This window comes from Leuciscus leuciscus, assembly GCF_965113295.1.
Source record: "Leuciscus leuciscus genome assembly, chromosome: 20".
In the NCBI taxonomy this organism is placed as follows: domain Eukaryota; kingdom Metazoa; phylum Chordata; class Actinopteri; order Cypriniformes; family Leuciscidae; genus Leuciscus; species Leuciscus leuciscus.
In genome coordinates, this window is record NC_138744.1 from 32249517 (window position 1) to 32266439 (window position 16923).

At 36.8% G+C, this 16923-nt stretch overlaps 1 long non-coding RNA gene across 2 annotated transcripts in view; it reads right to left on the reverse strand.

Moving 5' to 3' along the window:
- Positions 1-297: 297 nt before the first annotated feature.
- LOC309484253 overlaps positions 298-16923 on the reverse strand; it is a 288989-nt gene continuing 272363 nt past the window's right edge. Inside the window, exons 5-6 of one of the 2 annotated variants that reach the window (XR_014200783.1) lie at positions 701-829; positions 298-370 (exon numbers count right to left, since the gene is read on the reverse strand). This is a non-coding gene — a long non-coding RNA (uncharacterized lncRNA). Of the gene's footprint in view, positions 371-598; positions 830-16923 lie in introns of those variants that run through there. The other variant, XR_014200784.1, reaches the window with a different exon arrangement.

A 16923-nucleotide genomic window follows, 5' to 3' on the forward strand; every position in this document is an offset into this window, starting at 1 on the left:
AATCTCAAGGAAAAATTGCTCATAACATATCATTGTTGAACATTCCGTAATGTATTATACTTGGGATCGTCTGTTTGTTTGTAGTGTTTGTTTTCTGTTGTATTTATATATTTGTTTATTTTGTGTCTATGGTAGGGGGAGACCGGGGATGGTTGTAACACGGTTCAGTTGTAACAATTCCAATCTGTCCAATCAGGAACTAGTTACAAATCACCTGATTCACTTCGCACATGCTCAGTTTAGTTGATAAAGTAGAGCCCTGTGGCAGACACAGCACATGTTAGAGTGGAAAAAACTATTTTGAGGTAAGAAAGTTACTTTTTTTTACTTTTTTTGTTTTTGTTATGGGAATTTCTGCTTTGTAGTTAAACTCATCAAACGTTTATTATGGTTATTGTGTGTCTGTGTAGATATTTTCCATGCAAGTTGTTAGTGCTAATGTTTTGCCTGTTAGCTGTAAGGTGAGCTAGTTCATGGCTACATGACTCTGGGTTAGTTGTAACAACAAGACTCTGGGTTAGTTGTAACAACAAGACTCTGGGTTAGTTGTAACAACAAGACTCTGGGTTAGTTGTAACAACAAGACTCTGGGTTAGTTGTAACAACACGCACGCGCACACACACTCACGCACGCACGCACACACACACACACACACACACACACACACACACACACACACACACACACACACACACACACACACACACACACACAATGTTCAAGTGTTCAATTTTATTATGGCCAATACTAACACTGGCAGTAACAAACATGCTTACAAACAAACCATGTTTGTGTTCAAGTTCAATTTATAATGGTCAATTACTATGACTGAGAGTGACAAACACACGACTAAGAGTGACACACACACATCAGTTCTATTGAAAAGTCAGTGTTGAATAAAAACCTTTCAAAATAATTTTTTGGTGAAAATCCTTATTTCATTATGTTACATATCACTCCGGTGGATATCATAATGTTACATCTCAACCCAGGGTATGTTACAACTAACCCTGACTATTGGGTGAATTGTAACATTTCACTCCTCGTGTTTGAAACTAAACCATGCATTTTCTGTTTGTGTTGCAAAGATAATAGCGATGTCATTTAATAGCAGACACGTAACTAGTTTGGATCACATTTTGAACACACTGACTTCAAAGTACTACAAGATATAGACAGAAAGGTCAAAATTGTTACAACCATCCCCGGTCTCCCCCTATTGAGTTTTTTGGTTTGTATTAGTGGTGGGCCGTTATCGGCGTTAACGTGCTGCGTTAACGCGAGACTCTTATCGCGCGATAAAAAAAATATCGCCGTTAATCTATTCTCCAAGTTGGGTTGGGAGATGGCTCTATACTACACAAGCTATGATGACGCAATCTACCCGCGGCCGCGAGGTAAACCCGGCTGCAACGCATATTCGTCGTCATCTTAAGTAAACACGGCTGAAAGTGAAAGCTGGTGAAAAAGATCGGTGCCACATCCATTATTTGGACTTGGTTCGGGTTTAAGCCGTCAGACGAGCAGCAGCAAACTATATACAGAGTGTGTGGGGTAACAGTTCGGTAAGTTAACACACGACTAATCCGTTCGACCACCTCAAATTCAAAACGAAACATGATATCACTGAATACCAGCGCGCGCGTATTATTCCCATTCCAATATATCTTAGTGGTGTAGCACATAATCTCGATTTTAAGAATCGTTGTTGTGTTTCTTTTTAACTGAAAAGACATCAGTTAGACAATATTCTAATTTTAAATTTGGGGTTTCATAAGCTCCAAGCCATAATAAACATTAGACCTACTTAAGTCTCTGCAGCTAGTGTACTTAAATTTTATTTATCTGCAAAATTATGTTGTATACTTACAGTTTTGCACAATATATGTTCTCAAAACTACATACACCCTTTAAAAAAAAAAACATTTAGCAGTTGTTTAGCATGGGTCTGTGTAATCTGTTCTGAAATGGTTTTATTATAATATACTGTATATCGTTATCGCAAGAGGCTGCAATGTGCAATGTATATCACAATATAGATTTTAGGCCATATCGCCCATCCCTAATTGATAGCCTATAGTAGTTGATAATAACATAGGCCTACCTAATGTTGCCTACGGACGGTAACAGTACAGTAGTAACCTTTTACAGTCTATGAGTAGAACAGCTTTCTCAAGCAGTTTGTGATGCATTTTGGAAACAGGAGATGAGCCCCTGGTCTAATGCGCCACCTGGCTTGAGAAACCCGTTCTCAAAGACTTACTTTTATAGTCATTATTTGGGTAGCACACATATTCTGAATGCCTTCGGCAGAATTCAAATGAGCCATTTTAATCTAGATTAATCTAGATTAATTTCAAAATTAATCTAGATTAATCTAGATTAAAAAAATTAATCTATGCCCACCTCTAGTTTGTATATTATATGTTGTATGTTATGTTATCGGGCCCCCTCCTAAAAGCTTTTAGTAGCTTCTTTGGGGTTCCCCATTTCACGCGACCTATACATATGACCGTTGTTTCTTCTGAAATTGTGTTTAAATGATACAATGATGACGTGTGAAATAAAACGAAACTAGTGGCTAATATGTAGGTTCGACTCTGAGGCTCTGCCTTCTTTAATGTGAAAATCTTCTCCGGTTCATTTCTTCCGTTCAGTCCGTCGAGATCAGATGCAAGTAAAAACATTAACACGCTGGACTGGAGAGTTGCTTTATAGTAGAAATTGAAGTTTTTTTATTGTATTTTTTCAGCTTTGCTCCAACCATCGACTCACGGAACCAATGAGGTCTTCTTCAAAGACGTCACACACTTTTAAAGGAGATACAAGTATCGCATATTTTAAACAGAGGTTTAATAATAAGTGGTAGATGAGAGTCAGACAAGTGCTGACTTCTTTGAAAGAAGAAAGCTGATGGTTCTTTTCATAGAAAAATATTTTTTTTTCCCATAGTTTCATTTCCCTGTTTTATTTCCAGTTTCATTCTGTCACTTACCATTTTACCCATGTATGTATATATGATTGTGTGTTTAGATTAGTTGTGTTTGTGATTTAGTTAATACAACTTCTGATTGGTTCTGATTCTCTGCTTGCAACAAAGTCAGTTTAACGATTTCTGATCTTGTGACGCTCTAAGCGCTGGACATGCTAAGAAAGAATTGTTTTTCTGTGGCCATGAAAAATACCCCTTTCTTAGAATCAATGAGTAATCAAAAGTGTTCGCTGGACGAACTGATTAATTGATTGTAATATTAATTTAGCTACATCAAGTTAATCCAATTAACTGATCCAAATATTCATAATTAATCATAAAAAGTGATTTATTTATTAATAATATTTCCCCTTTGAGCTAATTTGCTACAAATATTTTTGATTTGTTACACTTGTGACAAGTTCTGTTCCTGATTTTTGTGTGTGTGTGTGTGTGTGTGTGTGTGTGTGTGTGTGTGTGTTTACTTTCAGAATGTTTTCAACAGGTTTTGATTTTGACTCAGAATGTGTAAGTGAATAATGAGATGTTCATAAACCACAATCTTTTTTTTTTTTTTTTTTTTTTTTGAACTATTTTGTGTTTTGTTTAAACAAAAAGCTGACATCAAACTACATAGTTCTGAAAGCACCACAGAGTCAAATTTACTTCAGCAACATTCTTGGTTTTATTGTGCCGATTATATAGAAACAACGTTTCTTCTGGCTGACATCACGAATCCTTCCATTCTGGTATGCATCTCCTTTACCTGTAATTCAAGTTTACACAAATCTGTCAATTTGATGAATCAAGTCCCGCTCCACATCTTTTCTTGTTGAAAATTGTTGCCGCACTGGAATTTCATGTTTACCTTAAAGGGGTGGTATAATGCCTTTTTTACAAAGTGTCCCAGAGTGTGTATGTGAAGTTTTAGCTCAAAATACCCCACAGATATTTTTATATAGCATATTAAAGTTGTCACTTTTTGAGGGTGAGCAAAAACGCACCGTTTTGTGTCTGTCCCTGAGCAAATGCAAATGAGCTGCTGCTCCCGGCACAGGGGGCGGAGCTTCAACAGCTTGCACTCTGCACATGCACTAAAAATTTCTAAAACTTTTAGCCTTTTATGTTCAAACCGGATTCAGACAATGATGGAGAGACTCAAGAAGAGGTGACAGCATGTAGACAACACTTCTGAATGGTTTGTTGATGAATTTATGTAGCTAATGTGTAGTGAGTGTAGTGTATCTTCTAGTCATTGATTGGCATATTCTGTCTTGATAATCTATAAATCGTGTTCCGGGGTAACTATGTAAATTCTATGTATGTATTCTATGTTCTATGTAAATTCTAGGGATGGTGATGTCACTAACCCGGGAGAAATGTTGTGTAGTCCCTACCAGCCGTTTGTTGTAGTCCTTAAAAAGTGATTTCTTTAAAAGCAAATATCTCCCTTTGCTTTGAACTTTGAGCATTGTAACTTTGCAGATGTTGTTTATGTTCAAACAGCAACATTACACACTAACTAAAGTTAAAAAAGTGAAATCATAATCAACCACCCCGTTAATAAGGGCTATGAGAAATGATCTTAACACTGAATAAATTACATTCCTGACCTTTAATGGATGGTGTTGACTGAATAAAATGGCTAGACTCTGAGGTTGAGACAGGCAATATGCAGCGCAGGACCAATTCCCTTGAGAATCCCAAATGATGCGGCCGCTAATTAGTAATATTAATTAATGAGACGCAGGAAGGGGAAAGAGCAGAGAGATGAGACTGATGCACACAGGGGAGTGACGGAGCTGTCAGCATGATAATCCACAGGAACAGTGATGGAAAACATCAAAAACACTGATCACACATCAAGCTCCTGATGGGCGGCTGCACTGCACAGGGCATGTTTTCGCAGTTCTTCTTACATATTTTGTGTTGGATGATGCTTTTAAAAATCTCAGGGCTTGGATTAGATATAATATGTAACCTTAACTGCTGACTTTTCCACTGCAATAAATGTTCTTTGTTTCTAAAATCTGCGATTGTTAAGCAAAGACAATGACCATTCATAATGAAGTATTCCAGATAGCTGCGTGATACAGCTATTATAAAGGTAATGGCTCAGCAGGATACGAATACTCTCTCTGTTCTGTCCGTTTTTAGTCCTTCTCAGTCAGATCAATGAGCAAAATGACCAGAAATAGTTCTTAACAATCTGAAACTCCTTTGAGATCTTTAAAATGACTCCACAACCATGTTAACAGTGGTGGACAGTAGGAAGTATTTTACTTCTTTTAGTACATTTTTTAAGTATTTTTCCTTTATTAGAGTATTTTTATTTTGGGAAACTTCTAATTCACTACATTCCAAAGCACAATATTGTACTTTTTACTCCACTACATTTAATAATACAAATTAATATTCATGTATCTTCCCCACTCCTGTAACAGTTTCAAATGATATAAAACTAGTATGTTTGTATTTTGTTCCTCTTTTGTTCACCCAACAAAATGAAAATGCTGTCATTTACTCACCTTCGTTAAGACCTTCGTTCATCTTCGAAACACAAATGAAAATATTTTTGATGAAATCTGAGAGATTTCTGTCCCTCCATTGACAGCTACGCAACTACCACTTTAATGCTTCGAACAGTTCATAAAGAGATCCTAAAACTAATCCATATGAACTGAGAGGTTTATTCCCATGTCACGCAGCACGTTTGAGCTTCAGCAAGAGGTTTGTTCTCGTGTGTCAAGCAGGTTCGGTTTGTGTTCGCTGTTTATATGTGAATAAAAGACTAAATTGAATCTGTTCATCATATAAGGCGATCGAGTCTCCAGAAAATTTGGACTAACCATTCAACCACTAAACCAATTCATATGGATTAGTTTTATGATCTCTAATGACAGAATTTGAACTAACCTTGAACGCATTTTTAACGCACAAATCAGTAATTTTTAATGCTTTTAATCCTCAACTACATTAAATATCAATAACTTTTGTACTTCTACTCTAATAAAATGAGTACTAATAATTTTACTGGAGCAATACTTGATTTGTGTACTTCGTCCAACACGTTAAACCAGAATAGAAAGATAAAGCAAACTAGGAAAACAAAACTACAGATGAAGAAACTTAAATTCAAAATGCAAAGGAAGGAATATATTCTTCTGAGAAGAAGAGCTGTGAAAACAAATGAATAATTTACAAATTATGGAGCCGAAATTAGAGTCAAAATTCAGTATTGTGAAAATGCAATTAGATGCTTTTAAAAGAAAACACTTGGGGTTTTTAAGACTGCAGTGCAATTTAGCAAGCAGCATTCTGATAAAAGTAGTAATAATAATGCAACTACTATTTTTTTATATATATATATATATATATATTAACTTAAATTATTAAATTATTGACTTATTTACTGCTGCCAGCACACAAGTCACCAAAGTTTTGGTTGCTAGGGCATAGCTTTGAGGTTGCTAAGGTGTTCAGAGTGTTTTTTAGCACATTATTATGCAGCTAGAATGTTGCTGGATGGTTTCTGGGTGTTTTTGACCTTCAATAAAATACACTGGGGTCCCACCAAGTGCGGCATGTTTTTTGAACTTGTACAAGAGTGTAGCCCCTTATCTGTCTGTAGCATTAGCACATGCAAAATTTAGTCAGACTGGAGGAAGTGTGTTTAAAGTGTGAGTGGATGCATGCCTGTATAATGTAATTTACACTACAGTCCTTGAAATACTGGTTACAACTAGTGGGGTATCGGCCCGCGCTCATGTACTCGTACTCAAAAAAAATGCTCAGATACCAACAACCAATACGATAGACCTACCATGCAGCGATTGAACAGTGTTTGTGTCCAGACAAAGAAAATAATAAGAGAGAGAGAGAGAGAGAGAGAGAGAGAGAGAGAGAGGCTGTTGAATGCTCTTGATTGCTAATGTTCACTCAGCACACATGCATCATTTAGATTAAAACTAATTAAGTAAGTAAAACATTAACTGTTATGTGATTTATGTATAACGAATGGTTTCCTACATTATTATAGGACATTTGCAGGTCAAGAAGTTTCATGAACGCAAACATCCAAAGCGCGCCCTGAAAGCTGCATGCCTCAGACAGTACGTGAATTGAATTGAATTCTCTTTCACGTCTTGCGCTTGAACGGACAAATTCACACAAAATTATGTGAAAACGTCCATCTTGGCGAGTATCCTGGTAAACATATTCGATAATATCTTAATGAACGTAAACAAAGAAAACGCATGTACAGTAGGGCTATGTTGGATCCGCATTCGGTCTTAAAGGGACAGCAGCCTAATAAACCTGCTGCTGTGTTTTTATTACTGTTAAATAACTTTTAATTCGATTTTTTTAAATCAAAATACAAAAGACAAAGTAATCACTCACAGCTATTGACTGAATTTCTTTCGTAACTTTATAAAGATTTATCTATATTTTAATTATACAGTGATGTATATGCACGTCACAGTCATGTTCAGTTTGCTTATAGTTTTCATTCAGTCACGTGTTTCCTTTGTCTAGTTTCCCGCCACTTATGAGTTGCCATGGTTACTGATATGATTAATCCTAGTTCAGCTGTGTCTCCTTATTAACCTTGTTTGTACCACTACTTAAAGGGATACTTCACCGATTAGCATTAAGCTTTGTATCAACCCGGTAGTATTTCCGAATGACCGTGCTTCCCTCCCTCATGTCCCCCTGAGACGAGAGATTTCTGTATTGTGTGTCTGGAAAAAAAACTCAGATGACGCAAAAATATAATTTCTTCCGATACTGCCCTCTGTAACCGGTAGGCGTGGCTTGGGAGTGTTCTCGTAGGGCAGGGAAGCAAGTGCATTCTGGGAGTTGTTGTCTTTCATCCACATGAGCCAAAAATACATTTTCTGGCTTTTCTCAGTCTAGAAGGCACCAACTTCTAAAATAATCTCACATTTTTACTACATAAAGGACCCAATTTAAATACACATTCATCTTTCCAGTGGTGAAATATCCCTTTAAGTTCCTTTGGTCCCTCAGTTCATTGTCGGTTGTTGTCTGTGCACTAGCACACTGTTTCGTATGTTGGCTTGTTATTCGAGTTCATAATAAATCGTATGTTCTTTTATAATCATCTTCGTCTTTTGTGGATCTAAGCATTACAATGCACGATTATTTAACATTTGATTACTTTATTCAAATTATGTAGCTGACAACTATACTGTTAGACCTGTAGACCTACCTGAAAAACTCTAAAAACAGTTAATTTCATTTGTAGCCTTTTTTGTTGTTGTTGTTTATTGTGTTTATTTGTGCTATTTGTAATTTGATTATTTGTTCTTATTTTATTACAGACTGCTTACTTGTCTTTTATTATGTTTTAAATTTACAGTAATTAGGCTGGAGTTTTTACTGTAGTATCAAAATTGTAATAGAGAATTGTGATATTCCTGCTGGAGCAGCTCTAAATATGAGCTGTGCAATGAAATGATAGATCAAATATGATCGAGCAATAGAATGAGCAGCTAAAGTAACAGAAACGCATGCAATACATTTTAATATGCTTAAACATGAAAATAACGGAAGGAAATATTTACTAAGCAAATTAAGCGAACTACTATGATTCATATTCTTTTGGTTTTTCTACCCAATATATAAAAAAAATACAAATGTAGTGCAAATACAGGTATCGATATCGGCAAGTACCAAAATATAAAGTAATGGTATTGGACAAAGTTACAAATTGACCCTAGCCCGTGGAGCAGGGATGATGTGTTTTTGTTGGCTAAAACCCAGAAATGAGTTGCATTTTCCTGAAGTCAGTGGGTTTAAAAAAAAAACCTGTGGTTGTTAAATGCCTGAAATAAGGTCTGTGCTGAACACAAGCTCAAGATATTTTCATGTTCTATTTTACAACATGATATACATCAGTAAGGCTATGTTCACACTTAGCGTCTTTTTTCAAACTGCCAGCGTCTGTTCTACATTATAACCCTATGGAGTAAACCGTTTTTTCAAAAAAGTCCTGAGCGCTTTTTTAGACGCCACCGCCGGCGTCTTTTTCTGCAGCTCAGAGCGTCTTTTTAAGTTGAAAAAAGTTCAACTTTTCTGAAAAGAACGCCCTACGTCAAGCGCCTTTTTGACAGCTGACCAATGACAAGCGAGTAGCGAGACCTGTCGTTTCCATAACAACAAGAACAACTGTCTGTCGTGCACCCACAAACGTCTTTGTGAACCGACATTCTCCTCCCCGGTAACTTCAAAAGCCAACGCAAGAGCCAACTTTCTCTTTCTCGACATTTTTTGCATCACACAGCACTAGGCTACTGTTGCAGCTCCTGTTATAGCAGCCCGGTCTCACCCCAAAACGTCATATACTGACGCGTCTTGACCATGCGTCAACATACGACGAAAAGGGTACCCCTTTAACGTCAATATGAGACGCAGACAGAAGCGCACCAGCAGCGCCTCCTAGCGGTACCCTAACGCATACCTAAACCTACCCATAACCCGAATCGTCACATATGGACGTTATGGGGGTACCCTTTTCGTCGTATGTTGACGCATGGTCAAGACGCGTCAGTATATGCGCCAGCCACAAAAGACGCACTCGGCTGCTATTTGTAACCGAACGCTGCCAGCGTTTTTTTTTGCTAAAAAAACGCCGTTGTCAACTTTTTCTTGTCAAAAAAGACGCTAAGTGTGAACATAGCCTAATACACTCTTGTAATTTATCAAAAGCATTTACATGTCTTGAAAAAGGCCGTTGCTGACAAGTATCTAAATGGGACTACAGAGTTTACTTATTGGTGGTGACGTTGAAGTCATTTGAATGTGGTGTAGTTCATTTACAGCCTACAATTGTTTTAGGCTTCACAATTAAGTTTTTTTTTAACAAAATGTTTGAGAATCATAAACTGCAGCGCTCTATTCTGTTTACGCAAATGCTAACTTATGCTGCTAAACTTATCGAGTTTCCTATTTGGAAATTGGACATGAACACCCTCTAAAATCATATTTACTCTAGTGGGAAACTCAGAGATTATTTTGATACCCGAGTTGGGTGTGCCATTAACTTTAAACATGGTGGAGGGAAACGACTGATGCTCTGACTGCTATTCTCAATTAGTTTTTTCCCCACAACAACAGATACATCATATTGTCTTGTTGTTATTATAGTATAGTGGATATATATATATATATATATATATATATATATATATATATATATATATATATATATATATATATATATGAATAGCCATTTGAAACATATTGTGTATTTATACACAGCAAAAAATAACCAAAATTCCAGAATTGTCAGCAAGATGACAGTCTATAGTCCAGTGAATATTTATGGTTGCCAACTAATGGGACTCTACATTTAATCCAAAATTAAATATCTTTGCTACAACCCGAACCTAGACGACACACTAACATGTAGCTATTTTATGTTTTGACGAATTGGACGAATTATTCTTACGCCCCCCTGACGGTTATGTTTAGGAGTGGACCTTTATGCTTTTCTTTTTTCAAAAATAGTACAAATCACACACTGTACAACATAAATGTTCTCATGAGATCGAGATGATAATAAAATAGTGATCTGTCACTACAAACGCACGGCTAAACAGGACAAATAGAAGAGGAAAGTGAAGGAAATGAGGGAGGAAGATTTCATCTCAGATTTGGACTTCGTTCTCAGAGCCCGAGGCACCGAGGGAGCATCATTCATCAGACTGAGAATCACACAGATGCCCAGGACCCTCGAGGACACAGCAATGAGGAAATAGGATCAGGGAAATGGGCATTTCACATAATTATAACCAGTTCACGACCTGACTAAGAGATCTTCATAACACTGAGGCAGAATGGTCGGATCTAATCACATCTATCTGTGCATGTAGCTTCTATATTAAGTTATTGTATAATATACAGTATATGACGGTATTGTAATCACTGATGTTTGCTAACACAAACTTCACTACATTATTATTATTTGTATGGACTACTTCGTTCTAACCCTGTGTAATAGTAATAGTGATGGTTACCATTTAATATTCAACAATATTATTGATCTGCCTGCAATGACATCATTATATGAGAACTGAACTGAGCTGGACGATGACATCACTGTTTTCTCCAGAGTGGATATATATAAATTAAATAAATTAATATCTTTTTTACAACAAAAATGAACCATCACTGAACTTACTTAAGATGGACTGTAACGCTATTTTCTTCTAGAAACAAACGTATTTTCTTGTTATCTCTGTAAAGCTGCTTTGAAACAATCTGTATTGTAAAAAGCGCTATATAAATAAAGGTGACTTGACTTGACTACCTTAGCAAACATCACTAACAAAATCTATAAATTATCTATACGCATAGCTTTCAAGGGTTTTTGTACTGTTTTCCTTCTTTATAAGTTTCTTTCTTTCTTTCTAGGGTTGGAAAGCAGAAGAAATGATGCTGGGTAAACGTCCATTTTGTCGTACAGATTACAAGAGAGTTCATGCTGATACTTCAATATAAGATTACTCAGATCTTCAGGATCGAGTCAGTTAGAAATACCAAGGGTTTACTCAAAGCAAGGCGAGTCCGCTTTTAGCTATTATGCTGAAGCTGGAACCAGCTTTCAGAAGAGACCAGGGGCCGTATTCACAAAACATTATGGGCCCTTTTTTAATGATCTAAGTGCATGGTCTAAAGCGCGCGGTGCAAGTGCTCTTAGTGCGTCCGAATCCACTTTTGCTAGTTTAACGATAGGAAAAATGGTCGGCGGCGCATGGTCTTAAAGGGTTGTCCCTATTCTCTCAATGAGTAATGGGTGTGTTTTGGGCGCAACGTGAAATAAACCAATCAGAGTCTCATCTCCCATTCCCTTTAAAAGCTACTGTGGTTTTCAGACCAGCCCATGGACGCGCAAATGCATTTGCTATTTAAACAACGTGGCGCAGGACATGAAAATGATAACTGTGTCGGGCTGAAACTAGCAAAAAACACTGCACCGGGTGTATGATAGGGCCCTTAATCTTACCACTATAGTGAATGATCCTAATTAGCAGTAATAGTGCTTTTAGGACAATAAAAGAATTCACAATGCTGCTGAGACCAACTTTTACCCAGTGCAGACAATAAGACATTATTTTCAACTTGACTGCAATGTTTTCACTGCATAATGCCTGTACCTAAATTAACTTTTATGTTATGTCATTGCAGATTAAAATCTACAAATAATTTTTTTTATTGCATTTATAAGGGGAGAAGGCTCAGCACCGGCTCTATCGCCTATTGCCTCAATGGTATATACAGTGTCTTTGGCCGGATTGCTGAGGCAGATTGCCAGCAACAACCATTTTAGGATTGTTTTTGACTTGACAAACACCTTTTCTACCACTATTCACAGATTTAGGAGCTGGTTTTAGCGCTAAACTGCTTTGTGAAATTCTCTTAAGGCAAACATGTAGGAGTCCTAAAATTAGGACTGACACTGACATTATTTTTAAGAGTTTATCCTAAATCAGCAAGTTAGCTACTTTGAGCCTTAAGATGTTTTGTGAATATGGCCCCAGATGTGCTCCAACAGTCACATTCAAAACACATCTGTTTAACCGTGCATTTACTGAATGAGCACTGCCACTGTATGTCCGACTGATTGTATCTACTTTATCTTATCCATGCATCATATCCATATATCATATATATTATATTTCTTTTAATTCTATTTATAACTGTTTTAATTATCCTCGTTTTTAATCTTAATGGTTTTAAAGGGTTAGTTCACCCAAAAATGAAAATTCTGTCAGTAATTACTCACCCTCATGTTGTTCCAACCGCGTAAGACCTTCGTTCATCTTCGGAACACAAATTAAAATATTTTTTGATTAAATCTGAGAGCTGTCTCACTCCTCCATAGGCTTCTAAGACACTATAACTTGCTGGCCCAGAAAATGTATTAAACACATTGTTAATATAGTCCAAGTGACTACAGTGGCTCAATATTAAGTTTATAAAGCGACGAGAATACTTTTTGTGCGAAAAACAAACAAAAATAACGACTTTATTCCACTATTCATTTCCTTCTCTCTGGGCCTCGAGTTTTTTTCACGTAGTGTAATAGCGTACAGCTTCTGTGTTATATGTCACACGTAGGCTCACTATTGGCCGACGCTGGTCATGTGTGTGATGCGTGTGATGCACAAACATGGGCGGGACATTTCCCAAACACGCCCAAAACGCTTGACCAATCACAACACTGATCCAGGCGACCAATCAGAGCACAGTGTGCTTTTCAGAAGGAGGGGCTTCATAGAGGCAGGAACTAAACAGAGCGTTACTGACAGACTGGGAAGAGAGGAGATTATGTGGAAAAAGAGAGGAAAAATAATATGCTTTTTTAACATTCAAGCATGAAAACCTGTTCTAGTTGAGCTCAAAAACAAAACCAAGACTTGGTAAAAGGGCACAATAGGTCAACCTTAAATATAAACAAAACAAATCTAATCATCAGGTGCAGTTTCAGCGCAGTTGGATTCTTTCGAGAGCACAGAGCCGTTGGGGGTGAAGATATGACTGAACTTCTGCGACCTTACAGTAAAGGAGTCAATGCTCTGTTTCATCTGGTGTGAAACGGAGCCTGTGTGTGATTCACTCCCGATTTCACAAATCTAAATGCTTCAGCAGTAAACAATCTGCTATTGAGAGATAAAAGGGTTGCTAAGGTAACAGTGAAAAACATCCAACACTGAATTTTCATGCCTGGCAGCTGTGACAGAAAACTGTGTCACTCATTTTAATGCTTAAGTGTCCGTTTCAAAGATTAAAAACATTCAATATGTTACAATAAAAATGCACAAATAAAAAATAGCCACAAGCAGCAATAATTGCAGCAATAAAAGCAGCAATGGCTCATGTGGACGATTAGGTGATTCAACTGAAATGTATATTTTGAAATATAATGGGTTTTTTACAGCAGTCCATCTTGAATCGTTTGACAAAATAGGTTACAGCAACAAACTAGAGTAAAAAAAAGACAACCGACCACCAAATAATTTCCTCTTACTGTTAGACTGAAAGAGAAGTCCCAAAAACCATCTGTAAAAATGTTTACTGGCATAAGCAATGAGATAAGATGTGTGTGTGTGTTTATTTTTAAACTTTCTATTTGTGTTGTTATGTTCAATGTTTGTAGAGCTGAAACTATGAAACTAACACTTTAATAAATATCAGTTCAAAAGGCTATAGAGCTTTAGTGTTTTTGAACATTAATAACATATAAAAATGCTTTCTGGGGCTCGTTCTTCGTACGTTGCTTAAAACATCTGAGATCAAATGAGACATCCAAGATGTTATCATCGGCCTAATCATGATCTGGCTTATTAGGTTCTTCGAACACACCTGCTGGATATGATTAGTATAGCTGGATTGAGTTCTCTGAGATAATTGCGCGTTCATGCGCTGGTTTAAAAGGGGACATGCATCGATAGTAGAAACATTGATCAGCAACGCTGCTATTGGCTGCTCACCATGGCCAAAGAGCGCGCTCAGTTTTTCTCCACAGCAGAGCAAGAGTTATTGCTTGAAGGTTATGCAGAATATGAAACCTTAATTAAAACGCCAGGGAACACCTCAAAGTGTGCAAAAGCCAGGAGAGAGGGCTGGCAAAAAGTAGCAGACAAATTAAATGCGTAAGTGCTCACAATGTTATGGTTCTTCTATCACTTATTACAGTATATATTCTTGTATTTTAATAATTTCATAATTGCTTAATGTCAGAGCCACCTCAGGACCCACTAGAACATGGGAACAAGTAAAAGTGAAGTACAAGAATATTCTTCAAAATGGTAATCTTTTCTACTTCTACTGTTCTTTGTCTCTTTTAGAAAAGAAAAACACTGTTAAATGATGTGTTTGTCTGTTTATAACAGCAACCAAGAAAAAGGCTGAGCTGAAAAAAACAGGTGGTGGTCCTGCTCCCCCACATTGTACCCCAGCAGAAGAGCTGGTGTTGTACCCCTGAAAAGGGGGAGAAGATTAATCGACACAAAACTCGCGCAGTTTCTCCACTGGAAGCTTTATGTAGAGTATAATCAAAATGAATCATTTGTATAAACAAAATTAAACATTTCTATTACAAATTAACTTCATTGACATCTTTCATATCAGTATTCAGCAGTTTTTACCATATACGTATATAATTATAATGTATACATGAGTACACTCTTTTATAAAAGGCTATTTGAGACTCATGACACTATAAAGTGTATACAGAAATACAATAAAGCATTTTAAAGCATTTAACGGTTACCTGAGACTCAACTCTTTTAACTCTTACTCTTTTTAGTCATCTATGCATATTAACTCTATGGCAAATCAGTTATAAGCATGTAAATGTACAATTTCAGCTAGATGTTTTAGCCTAACATTCTCAAATCACTTTTACTCTACACATCTTTGAAACAAGTCGACAAATCAGCACTATATAAACAGAAATACACATGAAATACACAAATTGCACATACACGAGCTTCGCGCCATTATATAGGCCTAACGCTATTCCCAGCGTGCACAAAATGGAGTCCTGGGCTCGCGCATTTCTAAACTACACATTTTAAACATTTCGGACACACAATCAATATAATAATCGCGTCTCTATACTCTCAAACATATTATTAATCTTATTAAAGTATTTTAAACTAATAATCACACTTAATACCTGAAAAGGGGGAGAAGATTAATCGACACAAAACTCGCGCAGTTTCTCCACTGGAAGCTTTATGTAGAGTGGAAAAAACCCGCGAGCTCTCCCCCTAGTGTTGACGCAGACCAGAACAATCGATCGTCCAACTTATCGTGCCCATAAACTGATCACAGATTAACTAAGTATAACTATAAAGTAACATATTTATATTTTATAGACTTTTCTACGTATTGTAAATAGTGAATATATTTATATATTATTATATATAATTATATATCACAGTGTACACAGACTTATGCATTTAAATGTACATGTTCATTTTCAATCTGTCACACACTCCCCTACAAAATTAAATGTCGTCTCGACATTCTCTTTAAAGAGTCTCTCAGTTCCTTTTGTAAGTTGCATAAAATAAAATACATTTTCTTGTGCAAGAATTTTCTATTCAATCTTTTCACAGTCCATGGCTCGTTCCGAACTTAATAGTTCACTTTATGGAAAATCAAGAGTTTCTCAGAAAGAACAGTCCATGAGTGTATCAATGAGCAAAAAGTTTAAAGAGGCATGAAACAACAGTCCATATTCCTTCTTGATTTTAGGAATTCAACAGCCTCTCAAACTCATAGTCCATAAGGCAAACAGTCCATAGTTTTTTCAAAATGTCAAAGTTCAAAACTGTTCAAGGCAATAATCCTCAGACAAAACAGTCCATCTTTTTTTTTTTTTTTTTTTTCTTTTTTTTTTTTTAGACTGTAACAGTCTACCATGCAAAGAGTCTTCAAGATTTCAAGTACACAGTCTCGTATAAACTTTAACTGTTCATGGTCCCTATTTAGTGAATTGTATACACCAAAGGCAACTGGTAGCAGTATTGCTGAACAGGTGGCAACCATGGCGACAGGCACTGTGGAGGCATGTAAAGTAAGTTCTGTTGTGGTGTTTGCAAGATTCCATTTAGTTGCTTGACATCATAAGACGGTGTACCAAGCTCATCATAGGTTAGTACTCTTGGTGGGTATCTTTCTCTTTTAGGCAGCTGGTAAGTTTGCTCACTTTGACTCTCTTGGTCACTTTCAGCAGGCGACATGGGAGCAGGAACTTGTTCATCAGCAGGTAAGTTAAAATCTTGTTCTGCACTGTAAGTCCCTGCAGGTGACTCTTGTTCCTCTTGGTCATTTTCCACAGAAGACATGTACTCAGGAGCCTGTTCCAGGACCTCATTTGGATGCTCATCGGACTCTGAGGTAAGTAGCGGTT